Source organism: Rattus norvegicus, chromosome 1 (genome assembly GCF_021556685.1).
Source record: "Rattus norvegicus strain SHRSP/BbbUtx chromosome 1, alternate assembly SHRSP_T2T, whole genome shotgun sequence".
Taxonomy (NCBI): domain Eukaryota; kingdom Metazoa; phylum Chordata; class Mammalia; order Rodentia; family Muridae; genus Rattus; species Rattus norvegicus.
The window spans coordinates 153,244,175-153,256,082 of record NC_141534.1 but is presented as its reverse complement, the minus strand read 5'-3'; positions in this window follow the sequence as shown (position 1 = coordinate 153,256,082).

Below are 11,908 nucleotides of genomic sequence, written 5' to 3'. Positions count from 1 at the left end.
CTTCTTTGCTTCATCCATCTTGTCTAATTGGGTGGCTGTATATGTATGGGCCACAAGTGAGGCAGGCTCTGAATGGGTGTTCCTTCAGTATCTGTTTTAATCTTTGCCTCTCCCTTCCCTGCCAAGGGTATTCTTTTTTCTCATTTAAAGAAGGAGTGAAGCATTCACATTTTGATCATCCGTCTTGAGTTTCGTTTGTTCTAGGGATCTAGGGTAATTCAAGCATTTGGGCTAATAGCCACTTATCAATGAGTGCATACCATGTATGTCTTTCTGTGATTGGGTTAGCTCACTCAGGATGATATTTTCCAGTTCCAACCATTTGCCTACGAATTTCATAAACTCATTGTTTTTGATAGCTGAGTAATATTCCATTGTGTAGATGTACCACATTTTCTGTATCCATTCCTCTGTTGAAGGGCATCTGGGTTCTTTCCATTTTCTGGCTATTATAAATAAGGCTGCGATGAACATAGTGGAGCACGTGTCTCTTTTATATGTTGAGGCATCTTTTGGGTATATGCCCAAGAGAGGTATAGCTGGATCCTCAGGCAGTTCAATGTCAAATTTTCTGAGGAACCTCCACACTGATTTCCAGAATGGTTTTACCAGTCTGCAATCCCACCAACAATGGAGGAGTGTTCCCCTTTCTCCACATCCTCGCCAGCATCTGCTGTCACCTGAGTTTTTGATCTTAGCCAATCGCACTGGTGTGAGGTGAAATCTCAGGGTTGTTTTGATTTGCATTTCCCTTATGACTAAAGATGTTGAACATTTCTTTAGGTGTTTCTCAGCCATTCGGCATTCCTCAGCTGTGAATTCTTTGTTTAGCTCTCAACCCCATTTTTTAATAGGGTTATTTGTTTCCCTGCGGTCCAACTTCTTGAGTTCTTTGTATATTTTGGATATAAGGCCTCTATCTGTTGTAGGATTGGTAAAGATCTTTTCCCAATCTGTTGGTTGCCGTTTTGTCCTAACCACAGTGTCCTTTGCCTTACAGAAGCTTTGCAGTTTTATGAGATCCCATTTGTCGATTCTTGATCTTAGAGCATAAGCCATTGGTGTTTTGTTCAGGAAATTTTTTCCAGTGCCCATGTGTTCCAGATGCTTCCCTAGTTTTTCTTCTATTAGTTTGAGTGTGTCTGGTTTGATGTGGAGGTCCTTGATCCACTTGGACTTAAGCTTTGTACAGGGTGATAAGCATGGATCGATCTGCATTCTTCTACATGTTGCCCTCCAGTTGAACCAGCACCATTTGCTGAAAATGCTATCTTTTTTCCATTGGATGGTTTTGGCTCCTTTGTCAAAAATCAAGTGACCATAGGTGTGTGGGTTCATTTCTGGGTCTTCAATTCTATTCCATTGGTCTATCTGTCTGTCTCTGTACCAATACCATGCAGTTTTTATCACTATTGCTCTGTAATACTGCTTGAGTTCAGGGATAGTGATTCCCCCTGAAGTCCTTTTATTGTTGAGGATAGTTTTAGCTATCCTGGGTTTTTTGTTATTCCAGATGAATTTGCAAATTGTTCTGTCTAACTCTTTGAAGAATTGGATTGGTATTTTGATGGGGATTGCATTGAATCTGTAGATTGCTTTTGGTAAAATGGCCATTTTTACTATATTAATCCTGCCAATCCATGAGCATGGGAGATCTTTCCATCTTCTGAGGTCTTCTTCAATTTCTTTCCTCAGTGTCTTGAAGTTCTTATTTTACCGATCTTTTACTTGCTTGGTTAAAGTCACACCGAGGTACTTTATATTATTTGGGTCTATTATGAAGGGTGTCGTTTCCCTAATTTCTTTCTCGGCTTGTTTCTCTTTTGTATAGAGGAAGGCAACTGATTTATTTGAGTTAATTTTATACCCAGCCACTTTGCTGAAGTTGTTTATCAGCTTTAGTAGTTCTCTGGTGGAACTTTTGGGATCACTTAAATATACTATCATGTCATCTGCAAATAGTGATATTTTGACCTCTTCTTTTCCAATCTGTATCCCTTTGATCTCCTTTTGTTGTCTGATTGCTCTGGCTAGAACTTCAAGAACTATATTGAATAAGTAGGGAGAGAGTGGGCAGCCTTGTCTAGTCCCTGATTTTAGTGGGATTGCTTCAAGTTTCTCTCCATTTAGTTTAATGTTAGCAACTGGTTTGCTGTATATGGCTTTTACTATGTTTAGGTATGGGCCTTGAATACCTATTCTTTCCAGGACTTTTATCATGAAGGGGTGTTGAATTTTGTCAAATGCTTTCTCAGCATCTAATGAAATGATCATGTGGTTCTGTTCTTTCAGTTTGTTTATATAATGGATCACGTTGATGGTTTTCCGTATATTAAACCATCCCTGCCTGCCTGGGATGAAGCCTACTTGATCATGGTGGATGATTGTTTTGATGTGCTCTTGAATTCGGTTTGCCAGAATTTTATTGAGTATTTTTGCGTCGACATTCATAAGGGAAATTGGTCTGAAGTTCTCTTTCTTTGTTGTGTCTTTGTGTGGTTTAGGTATAAGAGTAATTGTGGCTTCATAGAAGGAATTGGGTAGGGCTCCATCTGTTTCAATTTTGTGGAATAGTTTGGATAATATTGGTAGGAGGTCTTCTATGAAGGTTTGATAGAATTCTGCACTAAACCCGTCTGGACCTGGGCTCTTTTTGGTTGGGAGACCTTTAATGACTGCTTCTATTTCCTTAGGAGTTATGGGGTTGTTTAACTGGTTTATCTGTTCCTGATTTAACTTCGATACCTGGTATCTGTCTAGGAAATTGTCCATTTCCTGAAGATTTTCAAATTTTGTTGAATATAGGTTTTTATAGTAAGAACTGATGATTTTTGAATTTCCTCCGAATCTGTAGTTATGTCTCCCTTTTCATTTCTGATTTTGTTAATTTGGACACACTCTCTGTGTCCTCTCGTTAGTCTGGCTAAGGGTTTATCTATCTTGTTGATTTTCTCAAAGAACCAACTTTTGGTTCTGTTGATTCTTTCTATGGTCCTTTTTGTTTCTACTTGGTTGATTTCAGCTCTGAGTTTGATTATTTCCTGCCTTCTACTCCTCCTGGGTGTATTTGCTTCTTTTTGTTCTAGAGCTTTTAGGTGTGCTGTCAAGCTGCTGACATATGCTCTTTCCTGTTTCTTTCTGCAGGCACTCAGCGCTATGAGTTTTCCTCTTAGCACAGCTTTCATTGTGTCCCATAAGTTTGAGTATGTTGTATCTTCTTTTTCATTAAATTCTAAAAAGTTTTTAATTTCTTTCTTTATTTCTTCCTTGACCAGGTTATCATTGAGTAGAGCATTGTTCAATTTCCACGTATATGTGGGCATTCTTCCCTTATTGTTATTGAAGACCAGTTTTAGGCCGTGGTGGTCCGATAGCACGCATGGGATTATTTCTATCTTTCTGTACCTGTTGAGGCCCGTTTTTTGACCAATTATATGGTCAATTTTGGAGAAAGTACCATGAGGAGCTGAGAAGAAGGTATATCCTTTTGCTTTAGGATAGAATGTTCTATAAATATCCGTTAAGTCCATTTGGCTCATGACTTCTCTTAGTCTGTCTACATCACTGTTTAATTTCTGTTTCCATGATCTGTCCATTGATGAGAGTGGGGTGTTGAAATCTCCCACTATTATTGTGTGATGTGCAATGTGTGTTTTGAGCTTTAGTAAGGTTTCTTTTACGTATGTAGGTGCCCTTGTATTTGGGGCATAGATATTTAGGATTGAGAGTTCTTCTTGGTGGATTTTTCCTTTGATGAATATGAAGTGTCCTTCCTTATCTTTTTTGATGACTTTTAGTTGGAAATTGATTTTATTTGATATTAGAATGGCTACTCCAGCTTGCTTCTTCTGACCATTTGCTTGGAAAGTTGTTTTCCAGCCTTTCACTCTGAGGTAGTGTCTGTCTTTGTCTCTGAGGTGTGTTTCCTGTAGGCAGCATAATGCAGGGTCCTCGTTGCGTATCCAGTTTGTTAATCTATGTCTTTTTATTGGGGAGTTGAGGCCATTGATATTGAGAGATATTAAGGAATAGTGATTATTGCTTCCCGTTATATTCATATTTGGATGTGAGATCATGTTTGTGTGCTTTCATTCTCTTTGTTTTGTTGCCAAGACGATTAGTGTCTTGCTTCTTCTAGGGTATAGCTTGCCTCCTTATTTTGGGCTTTACCATTTATTATCCTTTGTAGTGCTGGATTTGTAGAAAGATATTGTGTAAATTTGGTTTTGTCATGGAATATCTTGGTTTCTCCATCAATGTTAATTGAGAGTTTTGCTGGATACAGTAATCTGGGCTGGCATTTGTGTTCTTTTAGGGTGTGTATAACATCAGTTCAGGATCTTCTGGCCTTCATAGTTTCTGGTGAGAAGTCTGGTGTGATTCTGATAGGTCTCCCTTTATATGTTACTTGACCTTTTTCCCTTACTGCTTTTAATATTCTTTCTTTATTTTGTGCGTTTGGTGTTTTGACAATTATGTGACGGGAGGTGTTTCTTTTCTGGTCCAATCTATTTGGAGTTCTGTAGGCTTCTTGTATGTCTATGTGTATCTCTTTTTTTAGGTTAGGGAAGTTTTCTTCTATGATTTTGTTGAAGATATTTACTGGTCCTTTGAGCTGGGAGTCTTCACTCTCTTCTATACCTATTATCCTTAGGTTTGATCTTCTCATTGAGTCCTGGATTTCCTGTATGTTTTGGACCAGTAGCTTTTTCCGCTTTACATTATCTTTGACAGTTGAGTCAATGATTTCTATGGAATCTTCTGCTCCTGAGATTCTCTCTTCCATCTCTTGTATTCTGTTGGTGAAGCTTGTATCTACAGCTCCATGTCTCTTCTTTTGGTTTTCTATATCCAGGGTTGTTTCCATGTGTTCTTTCTTGATTGCTTCTATTTCCATTTTTAATTCCTTCAACTGTTTGATTGTGTTTTCCTGGAATTCTTTCAGGGATTTTTGCGATTCCTCTCTGTAGGCTTCTACTTGTTTATTAATGTTTTCCTGTGCTTCCCTAAGTGTGTTCATGTCTTTCTTGAAGTCCTCCAGCATCATGATCAAATATGATTTTGAAACTAGATCTTGCTTTTCTTGTGTGTTTGGATATTCCATGTTTGTTTTGGTGGGAGAATTGGGCTCCGATGATGGCATGTAGTCTTGGTTTCTGTTGCTTGGGTTCCTGCGCTTGCCTCTCGCCATCCGATTATCTCTAGTGTTACTTTGTTCTGCTATTTCTGACAGTGGCTAGACTGTCCTATAAGCCTGTGTGTCAGGAGTGCTGTAGACCTGTTTTCCTCTCTTTCAGTCAGTTATGGGGACAGAGTGTTCTGCTTTCGGGAGTGTAGTTTTTCCTCTCTAAAGGTCTTCAGCTGTTCCTGTGGGCCTGTGTCTTGAGTTCACCAGGCAGCTTTCTTGCAGCAGAAAATTTGGTCTTACCTGTGGTCCCGAGGCTCAGGTTTGCTCGTGGGGTGCTGTCCAGGGGCTCTCTGCAGCAGCAGCAACCAGGAAGACCTGTGCCGCCCCTTCCGGGAGCTTCAGTGCACCAGGGTTCCAGATGGTCTTTGGCTTTTTCCTCTGGCGTCCAAGATGTGTGTGCAGGGAGCAGTCTCTTCTGGTTTCCCAGGCCTGTCTGCCTCTCTGAAGGTTTAGCTCTCCCTCCCACGGGATTTGGGTGCAGAGAACTGTTTATCCCGTCTGTTTCCTTCAGGGTCCGGTGGTGTCTCTGGCAGGGGTCCTGCCGCTCCTGGGCCCTCCCCCACGGGAGCCCAGAGGCCTTATACAGTTTCCTCTTGGGCCAGGGATGTGGGCAGGGGTGAGCAGTGTTGGTGGTCTCTTCCGCTCTGCAGCCTCAGGAGTGCCCACCTGACCAGGCGGTTGGGTCTCTCTCTCACCGGGTCTGGGAGCAGAGAGCTGCTGCGGGCCGGGATCCGCGGGTGTGGGACTTCCGGTAAACACAGAACGTGCCCGGTCCTAGAGAAATTCTGCTTCCGTGTGTCCCAAGCTCACCAGGCAGCTTTCTTGCAGCAGAAAATTTGGTCTTACCTGTGGTCCCGAGGCTCAAGTTCGCTCGTGGGGTGCTGCCCAGGGGCTCTCTGCAGTGGCAGCAACCAGGAAGACCTGTGCCGCCCCTTCCGGGAGCTTCAGTGCACCAGGGTTCCAGATGGTCTTTGGCTTTTTCCTCTGGCATCCGAGATGTGTGTGCAGGGAGCAGTCTCTTCTGGTTTCCCAGGCCTGTCTGCCTCTCTGAAGGTTTAGCTCTCCCTCCCACGGGATTTGGGTGCAGAGAACTGTTTATCCGGTCTGTTTCCTTCAGGGTCCGGTGGTGTCTCTGGCAGGGGTCCTGCCGCTCCTGGGCCCTCCCCCACGGGAGCCCAGAGGCCTTATACATTTTCCTCTTGGGCCAGGGATGTGGGCAGGGGTGAGCAGTGTTGGTGGTCTCTTCCGCTTAGCAGCCTCAGGAGTGCCCACCTGACCAGGCGGTTGGGTCTCTCTCTCACCGGGTCTCGTGTCAATAATTTCTATGGAGTCTTCTGCTCCTGAGATTCTCTCTTCTATCTCTTGTATTCTATTGGTTATGCTTGTATATACGGCTCCTTGTCTCTTCCTTTGGTTTTCTATATCCAGGGTTGTTTCCCTGTGTTCTTTCTTTATTGCTTCTATTTACATATTTAATTTCTTCACCTGTTTGATTGTGTTTTCATGTAATTCTTTAGGGATTTTTGTGATTCCTCTCTATAGGCTTCTACTTGTTTATTTATATTTTCCTCTGTTTCGCTAAGGGAGTTCTTTATGTCTTTCTTGAAGTCCCCCATCATCAGGACCAAATATGATTTAAAATCTAGATCTTGCTTTTCTGGTGTGTTTTGATATTCAATGTTTGCTTTGTTGGGAGAATTGGGCTCCAGTGATGTCATGTAGTCTTGGCTTCAGTTGCTTGGATTCCTGTGCTTGTCTCTTGCCATCAGGTTATCTCTGGTGTTACCTTGTTCTGCTATTTCTGACAGTGGCTACACCGTCTTACAGGCCTGTGTGTCAGGAGTGCTGTAGACCTCTTTTCCTGTTTTCTTTCAGCCAATTTCAGGCTTGTAGTCTTTCCTGTCTGTTTGTCTTCAGCTGTTCCTGTGGTCTTGTGTCCTGAGTCCACCAGGTAGGTCACTTGGAGCAGAAATTTGGTCTTACTTCTGGTCTCAGGCCTGAAGTAATTACTTGGGGTCTATGTTTCAGCTCTCTGTGAGCACAGCAACCAGAAGGGCCTGCCCCTCCTTTTCTTGGGTCTCTGTGCACAGGGAGTCCAGATAGCACTTGGTGTTTTCCACTCGTGTCAGAATTTTGGGCAGAGTGCAGTCTCTTCTGGCTTCCCATGCATGTCTGACCTACTGAAGGTTTAACTCTCCCTCCCACGGGTTTTGGGTGCAGGGAGCTGTTAACCAGGTCCCTTCAGATCTGGGTGGTATCTGGACCACAGGGAACCTGCCCCTTGAGCACCCCTATCTTCCTGTTCCCAGAGGCCCTATACAGTTTCCTCTTGGGCCAGGGATGTGGGCAAGGGTGGGCTGTATTGGTGGTCTCTCCCACCCTACAGTCTCAGGAGTGCCCACCTGTATGGTTGGTGAGCTCTCTCACCCACAGGATTTGGGAGCAGGGAGCTGTGGGCCGGGAACAGCGAGGTTTGGGCTCCAGCTAAAAATCGGAAGAGTCCGGTCTCGGAGGGATTTTGCCTCTGTGTGTCCTGAGTCCACCAGGCAGGTCACTTGGAGCAGAAAGGTTGGTCTTACCTCTGGTCCCATGCCTGAAGTTGCTTCTGGGTCCTTTGTTTTGGCTCTCCGTGAGGGCAGCAACCAGAAGGGACTGCCCTGTCTTTTCTTGGGTCCCTGTGCACAGGGGTCCCAGATGGCATTAGGTGTTTTTTTCTAGAGTCAGAAATGTGGGTAAAGTGTAGTATCTTCTGGCTTCCCAAGCGTGTCTGCCCCTCTGAAGGTTTAGCTCTCCCTCTCATGTGATTTGGGTGCAGGGAGCTGTTGTCCCTTTAGGTCTGGGCGGTGTCTGGACTGCAGGGGACCTGCCTCTTGAGTGCTCCTGTCTTCCTGTTCCCAGAGGCCTTATACAGTGTGATGAAACTTTTACCATGTTATCATGTATCCTGAAAGATGTATAAGTGTTGAGGACAAAGAGAAGTATCACTACTGATGTGAGAACTTTTTAGACAGATCTGAACAGAATTTTTTATAACAGAACTGAAGATAATTTTTTTTAGTCAGGACATGAGAACTTTTGCTCGCAGATCCAAACTTGTCAAAAACTTAGAACTAAACGCACCACAATAGCTAAAAAGAGGGCATTGGGAGTAAGAGCATTATTATGACACCAGTGTAGGAGAAAAAACAAGATTAGAACATTAATGCAGAGCTCAATAACATAGAAAGTATAACGCAACATAGAAAGCAAAGAGAATAATATGTAGAATGTAGAGGGAAAATAGAAAAAAAGAAGCTGCAAAGAGAGCAGAAGGAACAAGCAGGCTTTTCCTTACCATTGGAAAGAACAGGTCTTTTCTTAACAACAAACTAGAATTAGTCTTATTAAAATGGGCAAAGAGTTCTTATTACAAACTTGGGTTTAATTCATTTATCATTAAAAGGTAGAAGCTTTTTCTTTATGCAATAAGGATTAGAGCTCATTTTAAAACTTAACCCAACTGGTATAAGTAGAAATGTATAAAGATTCGTGAATGAATCTATATAGGCTTTTATGTAAAATTTTCCTTTCAAGAGGGTTGTTCTCTTATGCTGGCCTAATAGAGAGGTTTATTACTACAGAATTACTCCTATATTGACAAACAAGAGACATTAGGGCAAAAAAAAAAGGCTCTAGCAATTAATCCTTTATTTAATCTCCTGCTGTTTTAGGATGAGGTACTAAATGCCAGAGACTATATTTCTTTCCTCAGAGAATCACAGAAGGCAGGTCAGATATATTAGCAAGGGAACTTAGATTTAGAAAAGGGAACATATTGTTATTATTTTATAACCCTAAACATCTCCAAAACAAAAATCTTACCCTCCACCAATGTCCTTTCCCCTCCCTTCCCTCAGGAGAATCAAAAACAAAGGAAACCATATACCTACATACCTTGCAATTACATACTTTGTAAGACTTGAGGAAATTAAGCTGTGACTAGACTGAAAACTATCATGTTTACCTTGACAGCAGGAGGCAGGGAGACGCATGAATGCTGCTGGGAACTTATTTCCCACATTCTTGCTTGAATAAGCCTGCGTGATAAACTGTAAATATAATAGGCAACCTTTTCCAGCTTGTATAATAGTTGGCCAGTTAACATGGATAAGATCAACACTCGTAAAATAAAATTTAAGACCCATCTACCAAAAGGGAGTTTTGGGTCTGTTCGTCTAAGGCAGAGCAAGAGCCTGTGACTATGGAAGCTACTGTGATAGTTTTGCTAGTTTATGATATGCCCGTGAAACTGCTTATATCTATACCTCAGTGGTAGTTATTTCAAGCCTCAACTCATAAAGAATGATGAAGCCCATAAAATCAAATGTTTGTTACTGGATCATGATGGCCTATTTCTTAACCATGGACATCTAAAAATATTCCCTCCATTGCTCAGGGGAAATTGAAGAAGGGAGGGAGAAAGTATGAGAAACAGAGGAAGGGGGTGGAGTATAATATAACAGTGTAATTTGAGATAAAACTTTCCACTCAAACAAAAACCAAATAAAAAATCTGAAATGAAAGGAGCCTTGTAGTGAAGAAGATTTGCAATGAAGAATCTGAAAATAATCACCTTTAAAATATTGATGAAAGATAAAATAGCTTAGACAATATTTTAAACTTGTTTCTTTTTTAATATTTTAAACTTAATTAATGTAACACATCTAGATTTGCATAAAGCTTTTGGCCATATTTGAACTCATCATTTTCCAAACCTCTTGGCTTTGGTTTTTGGTAACTCACTTTGTTCAAATAGTGATGTCAAACTGTGCATAGGTTTAGGGTCATTTACTAGGAGGATCCCACCCTAAACAACATACTCAGAAAGAATAAGTTTTCCTTCCACAGACATTATTTACAACATATAACTTATAATATACTGAGGGGTCCTAAAAACAGTCTTCTGACTGTATGCTAGAATTTTTACCTTTTTAATTTTGTGTAGATTTTGTTTAGTAGTCAGAACTTCAAGTCCAACATCACATTATGAAGATAGCTTTTCACAGCTTTCCTTAGTCACTCGCCCTTAATTTCTTCTGCCTCCTATATCAAGACTTTTCCTAAGCCTTGATGGTGAAGGGATTTCTTTAGCTGTTCTATGTATGTTGGATCACCTAGTCTGTTATTCTTAGTACAATAAACCATCTTACATTTCTCAATTGACTTCTGTTATCATATAAATAAGTTTTTATGACTAAGTTTTATAGAAACCTATGTCTTAGATATACACATAATTCCTGAAAGGCATATGGTACTAACACAATGTTTTATTATATGTTCTTTTTACATCCTTAACCTTGAGGATTTCTACAGCATTATGGTACAAGCCAAAAAATATCTTCATTTTAGGAAGTCTTCATATTAAAAAATGAAATAGTAATCTCACAACAGTATTATTCTTTTTAAAAGAACTTTCAAGTAAGCAATATATTATTTTTATATTAAAAGATTTTAAAGAAAATAAGCACTTAATTCTATGATATCTGTTTTTAGGTTCAGGATTGTTGTTTATTGAGTTTTCCTTCTTTGCTTCAATTTTAATTTTCATAATTTTCTCCATGAATATAAAAGTTCAGGTGAATCATTCTTTTTTACATTATTATATTTAATTAATTTACATCCTTCTCATAGTTTCCACTTTGATTATTCACCTCACATGGCTATTCCACATTTTCTACCTTCCAATTCTTTTATGAGAAGAGGAGAATTCCCCCTCCCTCTGCCCTTGCCCCTGCCCCTGCTTCAGGTGCTAACTCATATTGAGATATTAAATCACATCAGGACTAGGTACACCTTCTTTTACTGAGGTCAAAAATGCACCCAATCATTAGATCAGGCTGCACAGGCAGGTAACAGTCAGGGACAGCCCCTTCTCCAGGAGTTTGTAGACTTACATGAATTCCAAGTACCACTTCTGCTACATTTGTATAGGCAGCTTAGGTCCATACCATGTGTAGTCATTGGATGTCCCAATGGTCCAGGTTTTTTGATATGACCCACTTGGGTCTCTCAATCCTACCCACAATTCTCTCAGTAAATACACTGAGCTATGTAGAATTTTAGCTATAGTTCTCTGCATCTGTTTCTTTTAGTCACCGACTGAAGCATCTCAGAGGATAATGATGCTAGGTTCCTGACTGCAAGATTAATGGAGTAGCTTAAGTAGATTCATGGATTTCTTCTTGTCCATGGGATGTGTGGGCCCAGTCATTGGTTATTTATTGCCTCATTCTCTGATCAATCATTTTCTGTGCTCTTGATTTGGTCTGTAGGTCAAATTATGGAAAGAAGGTTTTGAATTTGGTGTCTACTGGGAATCCTGATTGTCTACAGCAGGTGGTCATTTTAGGCTTTCAATCACTCTATGCTGGAACTCTCAGTTAAAATCTCCCTCCTAGACTCTTTGGAGCATCCCCAAATCTGGGTCTCTGACCCATCATTGAGATGCCTCCTTTCACTACTAATGGCAATTTTCGGTTTACTGACCTGGCTCTATTTCCTTAGCTGTCCCTACACCTGACCCCCATGATCCCTACCCCGTTCCCTCTCCCACCCAATTTCCTCCCACTCCCCACATCTAATAGTCATTCTACTTTTTTTCTGAATGAGATTCAAGCATCCTACTTTGAACTTTCCTTGTTATTCTTATCATCTTTAGTGGTAGGATACCACATCACATAG